This window comes from Halichoerus grypus, chromosome 6 (assembly GCF_964656455.1).
Source record: "Halichoerus grypus chromosome 6, mHalGry1.hap1.1, whole genome shotgun sequence".
In the NCBI taxonomy this organism is placed as follows: domain Eukaryota; kingdom Metazoa; phylum Chordata; class Mammalia; order Carnivora; family Phocidae; genus Halichoerus; species Halichoerus grypus.
The window spans coordinates 95,344,960-95,361,581 of NC_135717.1; the positions used below are offsets into that span (position 1 = coordinate 95,344,960).

Consider the following 16,622-nt stretch of genomic DNA (forward strand, 5'->3'; position numbering starts at 1 on the left):
TGGGTCATTTCTCTTTTCTTTTTGGTAAGTCTGGCCAGGAGTTTATCAATCTTGTTAATTCTTTCAAAGAACGAGCTCCTAGTTTTGTTGATCTGTTCTACTGTTCTTTTGGTTTCTATTTCATTGATTTCTGCTCTGATCTTTATTATTTCTCTTCTCCTGCTGGGTTTAGGCTTTATCTGCTGTTCTTTCTCCAGCTCCTTTAGGTGTAGGGTTAGCTTGTGTATTTGAGAACTTTCTTGTTTCTTTTTTTTTTTTAAGATTTTATTTATTTATTTCACAGATAGAGACACAGTGAGAGAGGGAACACAAGCAGGGGGAGTGGCAGGCAGAGGGAGAAGCAGGCTTCCTGCTGAGCAGGGAGCCTGATGCGGGGCTCGATCCCAGGACCCCGGGATCATGACCTGAGCCGAAGGCAGACGCTTAATGACTGAGGCACCCAGGCGCCCCTCTTGTTTCTTGAGAAAGGCTTGTATTGCTATACACTTTCCTCTTAGGACTACCTTTGCTGCATCCCAGAGATTTTGAACAGTTGTGTTTTCATTTTCATTGGTTTCCATGAATTTTTTTAATTCTTCTTTAATTTCCTGGTTGACCCATTCATTCTTTAGTAGGATGCTCTTTAGCCTCCATGTATTTGAGTTCTTTCTGACTTTCCTCTTGTGATTGAGTTCTAGTTTCAAAGCATTGTGGTCTGAAAATATGCAAGGAATAATCCCAATCTTTTGGTACTGATTGAGACCTGATTTGTGACCTAGGATGTGATCTATTCTGGAGAATGTTCCATGGGCACCAGAGAAGAATGTGTATTCCGTTGCTTTGGGATGGAATGTTCTGAATATATCTGTGAAGTCCATTTGGTCCAGTGTGTCATTTAAAGTCTTTATTTCCTTGTTGATCTTTTGCTTCGATGATCTGTCCATTCAGTGAGGGGGGTGTTAAAGTCCCCCACTATTATTTATTGTTGTCAACGTGTTTCTTTGCTTTTGTTATTAATTACCTTATGTAATTGGCTGCTCCCATGTTAGGGGCATAGATATTTACAATTGTTAGATCTTCTTGTTGGATAGACCCTTTCAGTAGGATATAGTGTCCTTCCTCATCTGTTATTACAGTCTTTGGTTTAAAATCTACTTTGTCTGATATAAGGATTGCCACCCCAGCTTTCTTTTGGTATCCATTAGCATGGTAAATATTGTTCCACCCCCTCACTTTCAATGTGGGGGTGTCTTTGCATCTAAAATGAGTCTCTTGCAGACAGCATATCGATGGGTCTTGTTTTTTAATCCAATCTGATGGCCTGTGACTTTTTTTTTTTTAAAGATTTTATTTATTTATTTGAGAGAGGGAATGAGAGACAGAGAGCATGAGAGGGAGGAGAGTCAGAGGGAGAAGCAGACTCCCCGCTGAGCAGGGAGCTCGATGTGGGACTTGATCCCGGGACTCCAGGATCATGACCTGAGCCGAAGGCAGTCGCTTAACCAACTGAGCCACCCAGGCGCCCCGCCTGTGACTTTTGATTGGGGCATTTAACCCATTTACATTCAGGGTAACTATTGAAACATATGAATTTAGTGCCATTGTATTGCCTGTAAGGTGACTGTTACTGTATATTGTCTCTGTTCCTTTCTGGTCTATGTTGCTTTTAGGCTCTCTCTTTGCTTAGAGGACCCCTTTCAATATTTCTTGTAGGGCTGGTTTCATATTTGCAATTTCCTTTAGTTTTTGTTTGTCCTGGAAGCTTTTTATCTCTCCTTCTATTTTCAATGACAGCCTAGCTGGATATAGTATTCTTGGCTGCCTATTTTTCTCATTTAGTGCTCTGAATATATCATGCCAGTCCTTTCTGGCCTGCCAGGTCTCTGTGGATAGGTCTGTTGCCAATCTAATGTTTCTACCATTGTAGGTTACAGATCTCTTCTCCTGAGCTGCTTTCAGGATTTTCTCTTTGTCTCTGAGACTTGTAAGTTTTACTATTAGATGTCGGGGTGTTGACCTATTTTTATTGATTTTGAGAGGGGTTCTCTGTGCCTCCTGGATTTTGATGCCTGTGTCCTTCCCCAAATTAGGGAAGTTCTCTGCTATAATTTGCTCCAATATACCATCTGCCCCCCTCTCTCTTTCTTCTTCTTCTGGGATCCCAATTATTCTAATCTTGTTTCGTCTTATGGTATCACTTATCTCTCGAATTCTGCCCTCGTGATCCAGTAGTTGTTTATCTCTCTTTTTCTCAGCTTCTTTATTTTCCATCATTTGGTCTTCTATATCACTGATTCTCTCTTCTGCCTCATTTATTGTAGCAGTTAGCGCCCCCATTTTTGATTGCACCTCATTAATAGCCTTTTTGATTTCGACTTGGTTAGATTTTAGTTCTTTTATTTCTCCAGAGAGGGTTTCTCTAATAACTTCCATGCATTTTTCAAGCCCAGCTAGTATCTTTAAAATCATGATTTTGAACTCTAGATCTGACATCGTACTAATGTCCGTATTAAATAGGTCCCTGGCAGTCGGTACTACCTCTTGTTCTTTTTGTTGAGGTGATTTTTTTCCATCTTGTCATTTTGTCCATAGGAGAATAGATGAATGAGAGAACAAAATGCTAACAGGGTAACAATGTCCCCAGAAAATATACTCTAAACAAATCAGAAAAGACCTGAAGCTGGGGGAAAAGAAAGGGAAAGAAAGAAAAAAGAACAAGAAAAAGATAAAAACAAACAAAACCAGAACAAAACAAAAAGAATAGAATGTGATCAAATATGATCATGCTGGTGCATAGATCAGTGCCACACACTAGCTTTTGGGTGTATTTTGGTCTGTTACAAGAAAGTGCCTCCCAAAATTTTAAAGAAAGAAAAAGTTATATATGTACAAAAATAAGGGTTGATACAATGAAGGGATGGAATATGACTGTAAAGATGAAAATTATAAAAAATTTTATAAAAGGAATTTTAGATAAGAAGTTGTTTGAAAAAAGAAAGAAGAGGATTTTAAAAAAAAAGAAAAAAAAAAGGGAGAGAATGTGATCAGGCAGGAGATTAGAACAAAGCCATACACTAGAGATTTAGGGTATATTTTGATCTGTTAGAAGAAACTGTATCTCAAAATTTTAAAGAGAGAAAAACTTATATATATATGCCAAAAATAAGGGTAACTACTATGAAAGGATAGAATATGACTCTAAAAATGAAAAAGAAAAAAGATTTTTAAATAAGGGATTGATAAGATGTTGGTTGAAATAGGGAAAAATAAAATTCAAAAGAAAAAAAAAGACAGTTAAAAAAATTAACTTTGAAAGACTAGGGAATCATGGGAAAAAAGCCATGGTTCTATGTGCATTATTCCCCCAGCGCTGGAGTTCTGCTGTTCTCATTGATCAGTAAACTTGGTCTTGGCTGGCTGTTCTTGCTGATCTTCTGCGGGAGGGGCCTGTTGCCATGGTTCCCAAATGTCTTTGCCGGAGGCAGAATTGCCCCGCCCTTGCCGGTCTGGGCTAAGTAATCTGCTCGGGTTTGCTCTCAGGAGCTTTTGTTCCTTGCAAGCTTTCCGTATAGCTTTGGAGGAGGAGAGTGAAAATGGCGGCCTCCCAATTTCCACCCGGAGGAGCCGAGAACTCAGGGTCCCGCTCCTCAGTGCGCCTTCAGAGAAAAGCAGTCAATCACTCCCGTCTCCCCGGTCTCCGGCCGCACTCCGTGCTCACCCGGCCTGTGACCGCGCGTTTCTGTCTCTGGCACCCCACTCGGTGTGGAGTCTCCAAACCCAGTAGATCCCTGAGGAGCACTCCCGTGCCGCTCCTCCCGGGGGAGGAAGGTGAGTCTCCCAGGATCTGCCGCTTGTTGGGTCCCTGCTGGAGGAGCAGTGGCCCGACTGTGCCGTGGATCAGGGCTTATGGCAACCCCGAGCTGAGAGCCCACACCTCGGCTCCGTCTCTGCAGCCGGCTTCCGTGCTCCGATACCTGGGAGCTCTGCCACACTCAGGGACCCCCGGTCTTTCTGTGACCCTGAGGGTCCTCACACCACAATGTCCCAGTAAGGGTCCCACCCCCCCCTTAGCCACTGGAGCGACGTCCCTCTGCAGAACTGACTTCTAAAATTTCCGATTTTGTGCTCCGCGGTTCTATCACTTGCCAGAAGCGGCCAACGGAGGCCCCTCCCCCACTGTCTATCCTCCAGAAATTCACCTCGGATTCACTTCTCTACACGTCCTACCTTCCAGAAAGTGGTCGCTTTTCTGTTCAGAGAGTTGTTGCTATTCTTTTCTTCGATCTCCTGTTGAGTTCGTAGGTGTTCAGAATGGTTTGATCCCTGTCCAGCTGAATTCCTGGGACCAGAGGAAATCCAGGTCTCCTACTCCTCCACCATCTTGCTCCGCACCCCCCCCCCAACTCTCCTTAGTCTTAGAGGTCATTGTGCTCCCTCCTCTGTCTCTAAGAATGGTACTGCCCTCACTCTCGACCCTTCATTTTCAAAACTTTTTTCCAAGGCAGTAACTTCCACTGGTTTCCATGGTAGGGGGTTAATACTCCTGCCAATCAGGAAGTTGGCCCTGTGGCCTCTCCTGAATAGCTTCAAAGATAGTTTGGATACCAGTTGCTTCACATGTGTAACCAACACTTCTATCATAGAAACAGTTCAGAATACGTAGGCAATGGTAAACAGAATGAAAGCCCCCCATGAACACTGGGGCTGTGTCTCATATTCAAGGGTCAAAAAATAGTTTACAAAACAAATGAAATATGTAATTTTCCCATTTTCTCTCTCTGTTTGTGCCTTCTCTAGAAGTCTGTGTCCAAACATGGTCTGTCATTTATTAATTCAATAAGTAAACTACTCCCTATTTATTTAGTATTATGGATAAAGCAAAGAAAAAAAAGTCCCTCCACTCATGTTGCTTACATTCTTGCAGTAAGAAGCAAAAAAACAAACCACATTAGTAATACGAGTATATATTGTGTTAGATTTGCAATCAGTACTACAGAGAAAAGGAAAGCAAGCAAATCTTAGAAGGTGCTCAGAAGGGGTGTTGTGATTTTAAAATGGGTGGTCCAAGACAGATTCCCCTTCACACTGTTGTGCAACCATCACCACCATCCATCTCCAGAATTTGTTCATCTTCCTCAGCTGAAACACTATAGCCATTAAACACTAGCTCCCCATCTATCCCTCCCAGCAGCCCCTGTCAACCACTATTCTACCTTCTGTCCCTATGAATTTGACTAATTTGAGCAGTAGGGGATGAGATCAGAGAGAAAGCAGGAAGCCAGGTCCTTCACAGACGGTCTGAGAGTCACTGTGAGGACTTTGGCTCTTACTCTGGGTGTGATGGAAACCCTAGAAAAACTGAGAGTTTCACATGTTGTATACCGATTTTCAAGTTCTTTGAACTAAGTATTGGGATCTAAAGAAAGACCTCCTCCAAAGTTTGAAAACAAGGCATGGAGACAATTTGCACAGAGCTCTCAGGAGATGGCTGGTGGTTCTGACAACATAATGAGCTGAACAAACTCCGTGCTTCTAGGTGCTTCCCTCACTAGATGCCAAAGAAGAGATGCCATATAGCCACCCATGGGACAGTAACATGACAAATTGCTTTCACTGAAGCTGTTCATGGTCTAGATTATCTCCAGGCAGGACTCCATCACTTGAAAATGAAATAAAAGTCATTTTAGTATCATCCATTATTTTAGGTTATGCCCACCAGTATTGTGGATAATCAAGAGCTGACATGGAGATAAACAGCGCTTTTTTCTGGAACCTAGTGAAATTAAGGACCGCAAAGACAAGGATAGGTAAACTCTCAGGAAGGGGACAGAAACCATGTGAGTCAGGCACTCACCAGTGCAGAATTAAATAGATGAATCCAGTCCCAAGCCCCAGATGCCTCAGGAAAAACTGTCAGAAATGTCTGAAATACTCAGAGCTAGAGAGAAATGAATCCTCAAAGGGAAGCCTAAAAACACATTTCTGTGAGGCAAAAAATACCTCTCATAACCTCATTTCCTCTGGGGAACAGGGATGAAAGCTTCTACATCCAAGTAAGAAGTCCCAGGAGTTATACAGTTTCTCAACAACAAATAATCTGGAGTGAATGGCTGCCCAAACACTGAATATAAATGTTAGAAAACATACACTTATGTGTGTGGAGGGGGGTGGTGGGAGGTGGAAGGTAGAGAAGGAGAGACTCATGGGGCTGTCCCTGCTGAGAAAGCAGGAGAGGAGGAAAGACAGAAATCAATTTTCACTACGGCATCTTAGGATTCAAATGGCAGTTAGGGGAGGGAAAGATATAAAATCTGGAAATCAAAATAACTAATTTATCTCAGCAAGGCAACAGGCCATGGACTCCTAGGTTCTGTTTCTTTCCACTAAGGACCACCTTATTCATTCTCCACTCTCAACATAGTATGATCACCACCCACCCTAGGGTAAAGAGACTCCACTGTTTGCCTCACATCATCATCCCCATTTCATTTCCCTTCCTGTGGGCTCTTTATAGAGGTCTTGGGTTACACTTAACCTTCAAACATGTATTATAAAAATGGGACTATAATATTGGAGAAGGCTGCTCATTCTCCTGTTATCTAGTAGAATAATAATAGACCTAAGTAGCAGTGAAAGTCTTATGTCATTCATCATTCATTCATTTAATAAATATTAAGCACCTTCTAAATGCCAGTCCTAGTGCTTGATGCTATGTACACAATGGAGAGGAAAAAGATGTATTCCCTGCCTATATGGCACTAATTGCATTTAACAATGTTCTTATATAATATTCCTGCCCAAAATGTGTAACCTGAATCTAATGATAAAATCAATCGATCTAGGTTTATTCCTAGGTATCTTACAATTTTTGAACATCAGTACTCAGCAAGCAAAAATTCCTGGAAAGAAGGTCCAACATTGGTTCATGTTAGTATGCTTATAAAAACTCTGCCTCTTATTGTTATTTTGTTGGACTAACACAAACTAATATACCAGGGACCAAGGCTTGAACTCTAGAAGCATTGGGGAACATGGGCAGAGGCTGGAGGCAGAGAAAAATGGTATCTGGCAAATAGGGATATCAAGGTATATGTGCAACATTTAGGGCTATATGGAGAGAGGGGTGAAAGAGAACCAGAATTTGTTGAGTTGCAAATAATGCACAGATGTTATTTCATTTAACCCCCATAACAACCCAATGACATGAGCATTATTATTCCATTTCACAGACTGAGAAGTTAGACAAGTGTCCCAAGCTCATATAGCCAGTACAAAAAGAGCTGGAATTTGATCTTGGTTCTTTGTCACTTGGAAGACCATGGTCTTGCTCCTGCAGCACCCTATCTCCACAAAGAGTCAGGCTGCTGGGCATGGCTAATAAAGTATTTGAGTATTTGAGTCAGTTCTTCTCTTTGTGACTAGGTGACCTTCTGCTGACGTCTTCCCTTTCCTCCTGAATACATAGTGATAGGCTGGAGCTAGAAGTATTGGGACCATTGAATCTGAAAGCTCCATCTAAACCATGTCCTGATAAAATCCAAAACTAATCTGGGGCCAAAATGTCTCCAGACCATCCTTTTAGATGCCAAGAAAGATTCCAAAGCATCCCCATACCTATTCCAATAGTCCCCAGATAGAATTTTACAGCTAATTGTTAATTCCTGCCCAAAACTTTAGCCCTTTTCCTTTTGCTTGGCTTTTAGTGGAAATAAAGGACAATAGATCTCTAGATGCCAAATAGAAGACACCCTCCTTGGACTAAAATGGGCATTGGTGTTCCCCATTGTGACCCATGCATGTGACTAGCCCTGAGCACACAGCACCTAGAGCATTGTTAATATTTATTGATCACTCATAGAAATAATCACAAAGACCAATGGACATCAGGCATCATTGCAGACCTCCTTGTTTCTTTTTGGATCACCTCACTATATTTTTTTAAGTTATTAACAAATATGGACTTGACATAAGGAATAATGGGCATTGTGAAAATGCTATTAGTATAGGAGGATCTACAGAGAAGATAAGGGACTGCCTTTCTATTTTAGTTTCAAAACAAAGAAAACCCTAATTATGTCCAGAAACAAGGTGATTAACAAAGCAGTCTCTAATGGCTTTATTCGGGGGTAATTACATAAAAGTTTTAAATAAATCTAAGGAATTCCAACTGAAATCATTGGATTCAGATCTTTGCAATTCAATTCAATGGACATGAAGTCACATAGACACTTAGCACCTTGTCCATACTCCCTCTACCTAGTAGGTTCCTATGGTTTGCAAATACTGCATATCTAGGACCTGCCTCCTGACATACTCCTTGGTCCACCCTCCTGGTTCATAAAATTGGTAACTCTAACAACCAGATACTCTCATCTCTCACTTGGAATCACCCAGCAGCAATCAGAGAGTGCTGCCCTTCCTTGAAACAGGATAAAGCCCTAAATCACATTCTTCCTGACTACTACATTGCACCACATAACTGAAGTTTGAGTACTCTCTATTGTCCTTCTGGAAAAGGACACTTTCCTCAAGTCTTAAAAAGATACACACACACACACACACACACACACACACACACACTCCCAAACACATCTATAGCTTCCTGCTCTCTATCAAATCCAAACTTCTAAGATTATATTTCTAATTCTTTTTTTTAACTATTTTTACCACTTTCCTACTTTTAACCTTTTCTGTGGTTCCTGCTTGAACAGGACAAATCTTTCCCCACAAATGCACATCTTGCTGGCATTAACATCAGCCCTCTCACAGACTGTCCCTCTCTGCCTAAAAACACTCTTCCCAAACCCTGTTCAACACGACTTTACTTCCAGAATTGGCTTGGTCACTCTTACAGGTAGATATCGGATCTCTCCAGTATGCTCCACTTGCCCCCTGCTCTCCCCTCATTAATGTCCAGTGGCAGAACTCAGGGCCTAGAACTAAGCACTGGGAGAAATCCCAGTTAGGGAAGAGGGTAGGAGTAGTAGGTGGTGAGGTGGAGCCCAGGAGCAGAGCTTCTGCCAGCTTGCTTTTCATTCCCCAGCTAGAGCCTGAGGTACAAAGAGTTAACTGGCCACAGCCAAGGAAGTACCTCCAGGCTCTACAGCCCAGTCTGGATGTCAGAGATCTGACACAAGAACCAAGGTCAAAGTCTCTTTCACCACAACAAAGTGAAAGTACAAAGGAAGTATCACAAGTCAGCTGAGACAAAGTGTATTATCTTTGGCATTTATGATTTGCTCCAGTTCATGACCTTGATGTATGACAACTGAACAGACAGACAATGCAGAGTTTTCTTACTTCTTTCTTGCTTTACTTTATTTGGAAAACAAGTCACCTAATGCTTTGGCATCAGGCAACAGGACACGATACTCAAACTGCAATAACTACATGTAAGGCTAGCCTGCAGAAGGGAGGAGTGGGACAACAGTCGAAGGATTGACTGGTGTGTAGAACAGGATTTCACTTGTTTCAGGAGGATAGGGAAGTATCCTTATAGTGTAAGCTCCCAGAGAAAAGCTATTTCTGTATTTGCTGCCATTCTTCCTGTACTACCTGTAAATAACTACACAGATATGCTCAGTATACTTTGGATTGGGTCTAAACAGAGAAATGGGATGGTCCCTCAAGTAGAAACCACACAAGTTTCTAAGTGAGAAAGACTAGATTTCGTTTATTAAAGATCAGATTTGAACTAAGTATAAATGAATACAAATGCAAATTCCAAATTAGAAAATTCAAGAAGTACAGTGATTCTCTGTGCAAAAGAACTCAAGCAAACGCAACATTTTTCTTCCCCCTAACTTATCAATACCACCACAATTACCCTCAAATCATCATGTACTCAGTTACACACAGTGGAAGACAATGTTGGCATATACAGAATTCTCCTCTCTGGGAACTTATAATTTAGTGCATTTCATGAACACCTCCCCACTTGCCAAAGTAAGTAAAAGATAGATGAACTATGAACCAGGAAGGATATTCCTAAGGAAGAAATGAACAGTCAAGGCAAGGGCATGTCAAAATCCCACATGGCTGATGAAAGGTAAGAGTACTAAGTATCACATTTTCCAGTGTTGGCAAAACTAGTGAGAATCTTCTATGCACTGTGGGTCAGCCTGAGAAGGCTGCATGGCAGAGGCGGGAATTACCTCATCTTGGCATTGTGTATAAATGTTTCCCAGGAAAACATCAGTTCAAGCTGCATCTTCAGCTTGGCCGTGATCCAATAAATAGAGCCTCTCTAGGCCTTCCTTCCATGCCCCCCACCAAAAACACAAAACAAACTCCACCACACCTTGTGCCATTAAATCCAGTTTACCCAATTAGACAGATGCAGTTAAATATTTGCTACAGATATTAATACAGCTCAAGATACTAAGATATAATATTAATAATAATGATACTAATAATAATAATTCTCAGTCCTGGTCTGTGCAGAAAAAGAAGGGAAAAACCATTGCAGTAATAATAAATGTATAATTTGTCTCCTAGGAAAAGAAAAGTAAAGGTCAGATAACTTCCCAGAAAGGCTGGAAAGAAAGCTGAGGTAACCAAATTCAGCTCATGCCAAAGAAAATAAATATCCCAACTTATCTCCCAGGAGTCTTCTGAGAACAACCTCACCAAACAAATCATTTACCAGGCATCCTCCCACCTATGATCTTACTTTGTACTGTATTCTGTTTGCATGTTACATGGAAGAAGCCTTTGTCTCCCTTTCTAAAATAAAAACTCCTTAGGTTAAAACCTCCATGAGGCTAGAAACCCAAGTTCTGCAAGTAATATTTACTAGGTGCAACCAAGACTTGAACTTGAAGGCATGGCAGCCTCAGACTGCCTGCTCATTAGACCAAGAGGAAACACAGCCACCTCCTCCACCTCACCTACCTACCCTACCAGACCCAGCACTACAGCTCCCAAATCCCATCCTAGTCTGGCAGAGGCTGAATTCCAAGTCAGTGAAAACCCATCCTGGTGCAGATTAACACACACCAGACCAACAGTCTGTAGACAAAATCCATCCATCCAAATGTAGCCCAAAATCTATGTAGATGGAGACCAAAACATTTTGCTTCCTTCCCACAAAATATATGCAGTCCCTGCTCCATGCACACACTATACTAGTATCATTGCACCATTATTTGGGTAAACAATCAGATAGCCAGAGCTTCTCTAGAGGCTGTATAGACTCCATATTATCTAGTATCATTCTGGGATGGTTGTGAACAGGTGTCTTTTCTTAGTGCTTCTGGGATAACTACAGAGAAGACAGAGTGAAATGCAATGTTTCTCAACATGACTTGACACATTTACAGGTTCAGATTCAGTCAGAATCCAGTGTTGGAAAATCTTAACCTCTCTGTCACTCCAAAACAAGATGATCACTTGACAAATTAGAACAGCCTGAGCTTCTGCTTCTAGAGGTCTTCAGAAACTAGATGGGCTACCAGGCAGAATCAGAATGAGATTTTCCAAACAGGAAGCAGAAAGAGAGCTGAGAAAGCCAGGAAGCTTGTGCAATTAAGGGATTAGAAAATGATGGGGTACACTGATGTCAACAGTGAAAATCACTTTCTTTTCTACTTCTCCCTATGATTCTCCACTCCATTTTCTCAATTCTGAATCCTGCCAAACACAGAACACCTAATGAAAGTCCTCAGGAGAAAGCAGTAGAAGAAAATGCATCTGCCTGTCCACCTCATTTTCCAAACTACAACTATAATGTAGTGGAGCACTGATCCACAGTCATTTTTTCCAAGAAACCTTGCTGAACAGCTTTGTTTTTCCCCCAAATCCTTCCTCTCCTTGTAAGCACAGAATCTAGAAATCCATCCACTTATCCCATCCATAATTATCCTCTATTTCCATTTTAGACTAGCAGTTGTGAGTGGTCAGAGCCCTTGGTTCCTTCCTCCATGTACCTCCTCCCAATACACACCCTTTTATTTTGTTTCGTTTCACTTTGCTTGTTTTGTTTTATTGCAGGAAAGACACCAAATCATCTGAGTTATATGAAAGTTGTATCGTGCCTCAAAGTCCTGAGCTATTCTCCAAATATAGATGCATATGACTTCTCCACCAAGACCCACTTGCCTCATCCCAACTCAGACAACATAATCTACAACAAAGAGCCTCTGCCACCACTTTCGAGGGACACTCTGTATCCCTCTTCCTATTTCTTTCTCATCCCCACTCTGCTTTGTGATTTCTGTGATAATCAAAGAAAAAAGAGACAAGGATAAAGCAAATGAATACAATCCAAAAATTATATTTATCAATTTGGAATATACTTGGTGAAGAAATTGACCTTTACACATGATTTTGCTTTAACTAAGGTTAAAATGAATCTGCCTTCTGGAAGCACATAACAGGTATCAATTGATGATGGAGAGAAATAGCCCAAGAACTGCTAGAGGACAAGAGAAAGACAACCTGGAAATCAACATTTGCCACTTATACTCAATAAAACAGGTGTCATGCATGGGTAAGTGGTGTCTGGGCTTCTGGTGTTGGGGTGCTACCCGCAGTGTAGCAATGCGGAAGCTGGAGGGTGAAGAACAGTTTAAGGTTCCAAAGGCCTTCAAAATTAAAGAGTTATAAATGAGTTTTCTGATAACAGCAAGCTGCCTCTTGGTGACTCAGTGTTTTAATGACCATGAGGCAGCCACACTGCAGGGGAACTTGGTGGTAATATTTCTTCCTATAGCCAGACCTGGCCTATAATCCATCCCCACCACAATTTTTTTTAATTATATAAGAAAGGCCAGACGATACCTTCAGCAGCTGTAAAATAGATATTTAGCTCCTTGAGCCTGGAGGACAAAGACCCTCAAATCCTCTCTGGTGATGGGGGACCACCTTATCACACTGGACCTGCTGTTCTGCAAAGTGCACACCAATGTCCTCCCTAAGAAGATATGACACAGAGACTTTCAGAATCTCCAGCGAGAAATGAAGCAAAACATGAAGGAGTCAGGAAAGACTGATGGAAAAATCTTCATTCATTCAAGGAACATGTCTAAGCATACTATGTTTTGGGACCTATGGAAAGACAAAGATGAAAAAAGCAAGCTCTGCACCAGGTCAGAAAGGAAAGACCAAGAAGGGGGGCAGGCAAACAGGTGGGAAGGATGCTGGAGGAGAAGCACCAAGGAATAACCTCCCCTAACTTATATTTTGCTCATCAGAGCTGAGAAACTTTCTGGTCTGGAAGAGAACAGAGTGTAGACCTCCACATCACTCTGACCCCAGCAAACCTACCTGCCCTTCCCAAACTCCCAAGGTGCTGGTCTACAGGCCCCAAACCCAAGTCTAGCCCTGGTGCCATGAAATACCCTCTGCTCCAACCCTACACAGCTTCTATAGCCAGTGGCATTCCTAGCCCAGCCTTCTTCCTCCCTGGCTCTGTCTCAGTTTTCCTGCCAACTCTATAAACAGGAGAAATCACTTACCGTGGGCTTTTTCTGCCTCAGAGGAAAAACACTTAGGAAGAAAGTTTAAGTCAAACCCAGGAAGAGGGAAGGAACTTGGCCAAGCAGAGTCAGCACAAGGAGTGGTGCTGACAGGGTGCCCTCAGGGAGCTGAGGCCCTGGGGAGGCAAGGTCCTCATGGAGGAGGGGCCTCAAGAGTGTGAGCACTAACAAGGCTGGGCCTCAGGGAGTTGGGGCCAAAGGGCAGAAGGGGCCTGGGAAGGATGTGAAAGTAGAAAGGAGGTGGTGCAAGCCACCATTTCCTGTCACCTGCTGCATTTTGTCTCTCTGCTTTTGACCTTGCCTTCAGAGCATGTCACTCCTGTGTTCAAAGCAATGCTATGACTCTTCAGTTCATTAAATATGCCAAAGTTCTCACATGGCCTACAAACATCTACTTAATCTGTCCACCCTTTTGCTGATTCTCTCTTACTCTTTCCCTCTCAGGGCTCTGCTCCAGCCAGATTGGCCTTCTGGCAATGCCTTGTTCATGCCAGATATGTTCCCATTTCAGGGCCTTTGCCCTTACTGCCCACCACCTTGTCCTTGCCCCATCACTTATAATGCTCTTCTCCCAGACATCCGCATGGCTCTTTCACTGCCTTCATGTCTTAGCTCAAATATCATCTTTTCAATGAGACTGCCCTACTGACTTTAATGAAAATTGTAAAGGCACACCTCCACACATATTGATCCCACTTTTCCTGTTCTGTTCTCCATGCACTTAGCACTTTTAAACGGACAACTTTATATTATTTTTTTATTGTCTGTCTTTCCCTGGTAGGACAGAAATCTTTGCTTGTTTTATTCACAGATATATCCCAGGGGCCTGAAACAATATCTGGCTCATAGCAGATGCTCAGTAAATATTTGTTAAATGAATAAATCAGTGAAAGTCTAATGATTTTTAAACTTTTAAATGACATTAGAATGATCATGCTGATTTGCATTTGTATAACCTAAATGTACTTCTCTTAATTCACTTCATAACGTTTTTTATTACAAAAGTAAAAATTATTGTGCTTATTGAGCATATTTGGCTAATAATGATTAATACAAACTTTTATGAAACTGAAGAAATATATTCAGACTTAGAAATTTGCTACATTAAATTATTAAATAGAATCCATAACAACTGGGAGGAAAACAAAGCCATTGACTTGGAAACAGTTATATTTATATTTATACTTATATAACATAAACACTATATATCAAATACAACTATTTGATATCTCAATCAGATAAGGAAATCAACTATCAGCAAGGTCCCCAAATTATGAATCACATCATGCCTACAGCAAAATGTTGCAGATAAATCACAGTGAGAGATGCCACAATAAATCATTGAATTCCTTTGAAATAAAAGTGATTTGTTTGACTTTGCAAATGATATAAAATATTCCCTTCAGTTCTGTACAAACAGCACCCTGAAAGGAAATCCAAGATAAGCAATAGGAATAAATACAGCTTGAAGATACAACAGGAGTGAATCAAATGTTTTTGTCCTTAGGTAATAAATAAAATATAAGGGGGCTAGGTTAGGATTATTTTCAGCAATAAGCACAGAAAACTAGTAGTGGCTTAAACATACAGAGATTTATTTGTCTCAGGCAACAAGAGGCCTGGAGGTAGGCAATCCAGAGTCTTAAAAGGGTCTCAATTAAGTCTTAGAGAAGGGTCTTTCCATCTCTCCCCTGCACATCATTAGCAAATAGATCTTCATCTTCATACTTCTGATCTCATGGTTGCAAGACGGTTGCTCTACCCCTAATCTCACATCCACATTCCAGACAGGAAGAAGGAGAAAGAAAAGAAAGAACTAGCAGTACTTGTATCAGGAGGACAAAGGTTTCCTAAAACCCTGCCTGATTTCTACTTACTCGGTGGCCAGAACACTATCACTGGGCTACCTCAGCAGCAAAAGGGTATGGAAAGACAGAGATTTTTAGGTAGCACATTGTTTATTTAAACAAAATTAGGATTCTGTTAGTAAAAAAAGAAGGGAAGACGTATATTCAATAGGCAACAAGGAGCAGAGGTGTTGTAAAGGTAGTAGAGAAAGGGAAGAGAACTTCACAGACGATAGAGTTTTGAGAAACGAGTGCATTTAGGGGCAGGCAAAAGCAAGTAGATCATCATAGGACAGAGAACAAAAGGACCTAGAGATGTAAAAGGAAAATAGGAATATCGTTAAAGGAGATATTTATGTTTTGCAATATGATTAGGTTTGTATAATATTTTGACACATTTTTGAATTATCTTTTAATGTGAGGAAAATCATTACATTATGATTCTGTAAGTCATGCCATCTGATAATTAATATTCCTTCTCAAATGGAGTATTGATATATATATATATAATATCTTTATATATATATATAAAGATAGTGTAGGTTCCTGGGGCAGATGGGTGGAGCTAAAGAAAGGAGGAAATAAATGGGTGTCCAGTTTTCTACAAACACCACACACTAACTGTTCCATAACTGGTAATACATTAGATTACTTCAAACATGTCAAAAAGTGAATCATTGCACAGCCAGCTGATATGTGTCTTTAAACAAGTGTTTCATCTTTCTGAGGAAAAACTTTTCCTTTTGTGAATGCAATTTCATAGCCACAATAATAACAGCTTTTTGTTGTTGTTGTTTTACAAGTATTTTTTTAAACAGCTGTTCTTCAAAATGTGACCCATACAGGGAGGGGCACCTGGGTGGCTCAGTCAGCCAAGTGGCCAACTCCTGATTTCAGCTCAGGTCATGATCTCAGAGTCCTGGGATCAAGCCCCAGGTCAGGCTCCCTGCTCAGCGGGAAGTAGACTTGAGGATTCTCTCTCTCCCTCTCTGTCTGCCCCTCCCTGCCTCTAAAATAAATAAATAATCTAAAAAAAAAAAATGTAACCCTACAATAAATGACCTCAGCTGAACCAAACCAGAATTGGTTAAACTTGTGTCCCCCAAGTCTAATGGCAAAATGCGAATTTCTTTTCACCTTTAGCGTAATGTGTTTGAGTTGGCATGTTCAATGTGAATCGTTGTTTCTGCCAAATATGATTTGATTGCAGGTGATTTGGACAGCTGGAATTTTAACGTTTCATGTAAACCAGAAAGTATTTTCAAGACCAAAGAGGAGAAATTTATGCTTAAACTTTCATAAAAATCTGTCTCAGGTT

At 41.1% G+C, this 16,622-nt stretch overlaps 1 protein-coding gene across 5 annotated transcripts in view; it reads right to left on the reverse strand.

The window, feature by feature from the left end:
- LOC118546527 (cationic amino acid transporter 3-like) overlaps positions 1–16,622 on the reverse strand; it is a 120,968-nt gene that overhangs the window by 21,426 nt on the left and 82,920 nt on the right. For 4 of the 5 annotated variants that reach the window (XR_013449099.1, XR_013449100.1, XR_013449101.1 and 1 more), the window contains exon 1: positions 13,437–13,642. The exons of the other annotated variant lie outside the window; for it this stretch is intronic. The gene's annotated coding sequence lies outside the window, so the exon portion shown is untranslated. Of the gene's footprint in view, positions 1–13,436; positions 13,643–16,622 lie in introns of those variants that run through there. 5 annotated transcript variants of the gene reach the window in all.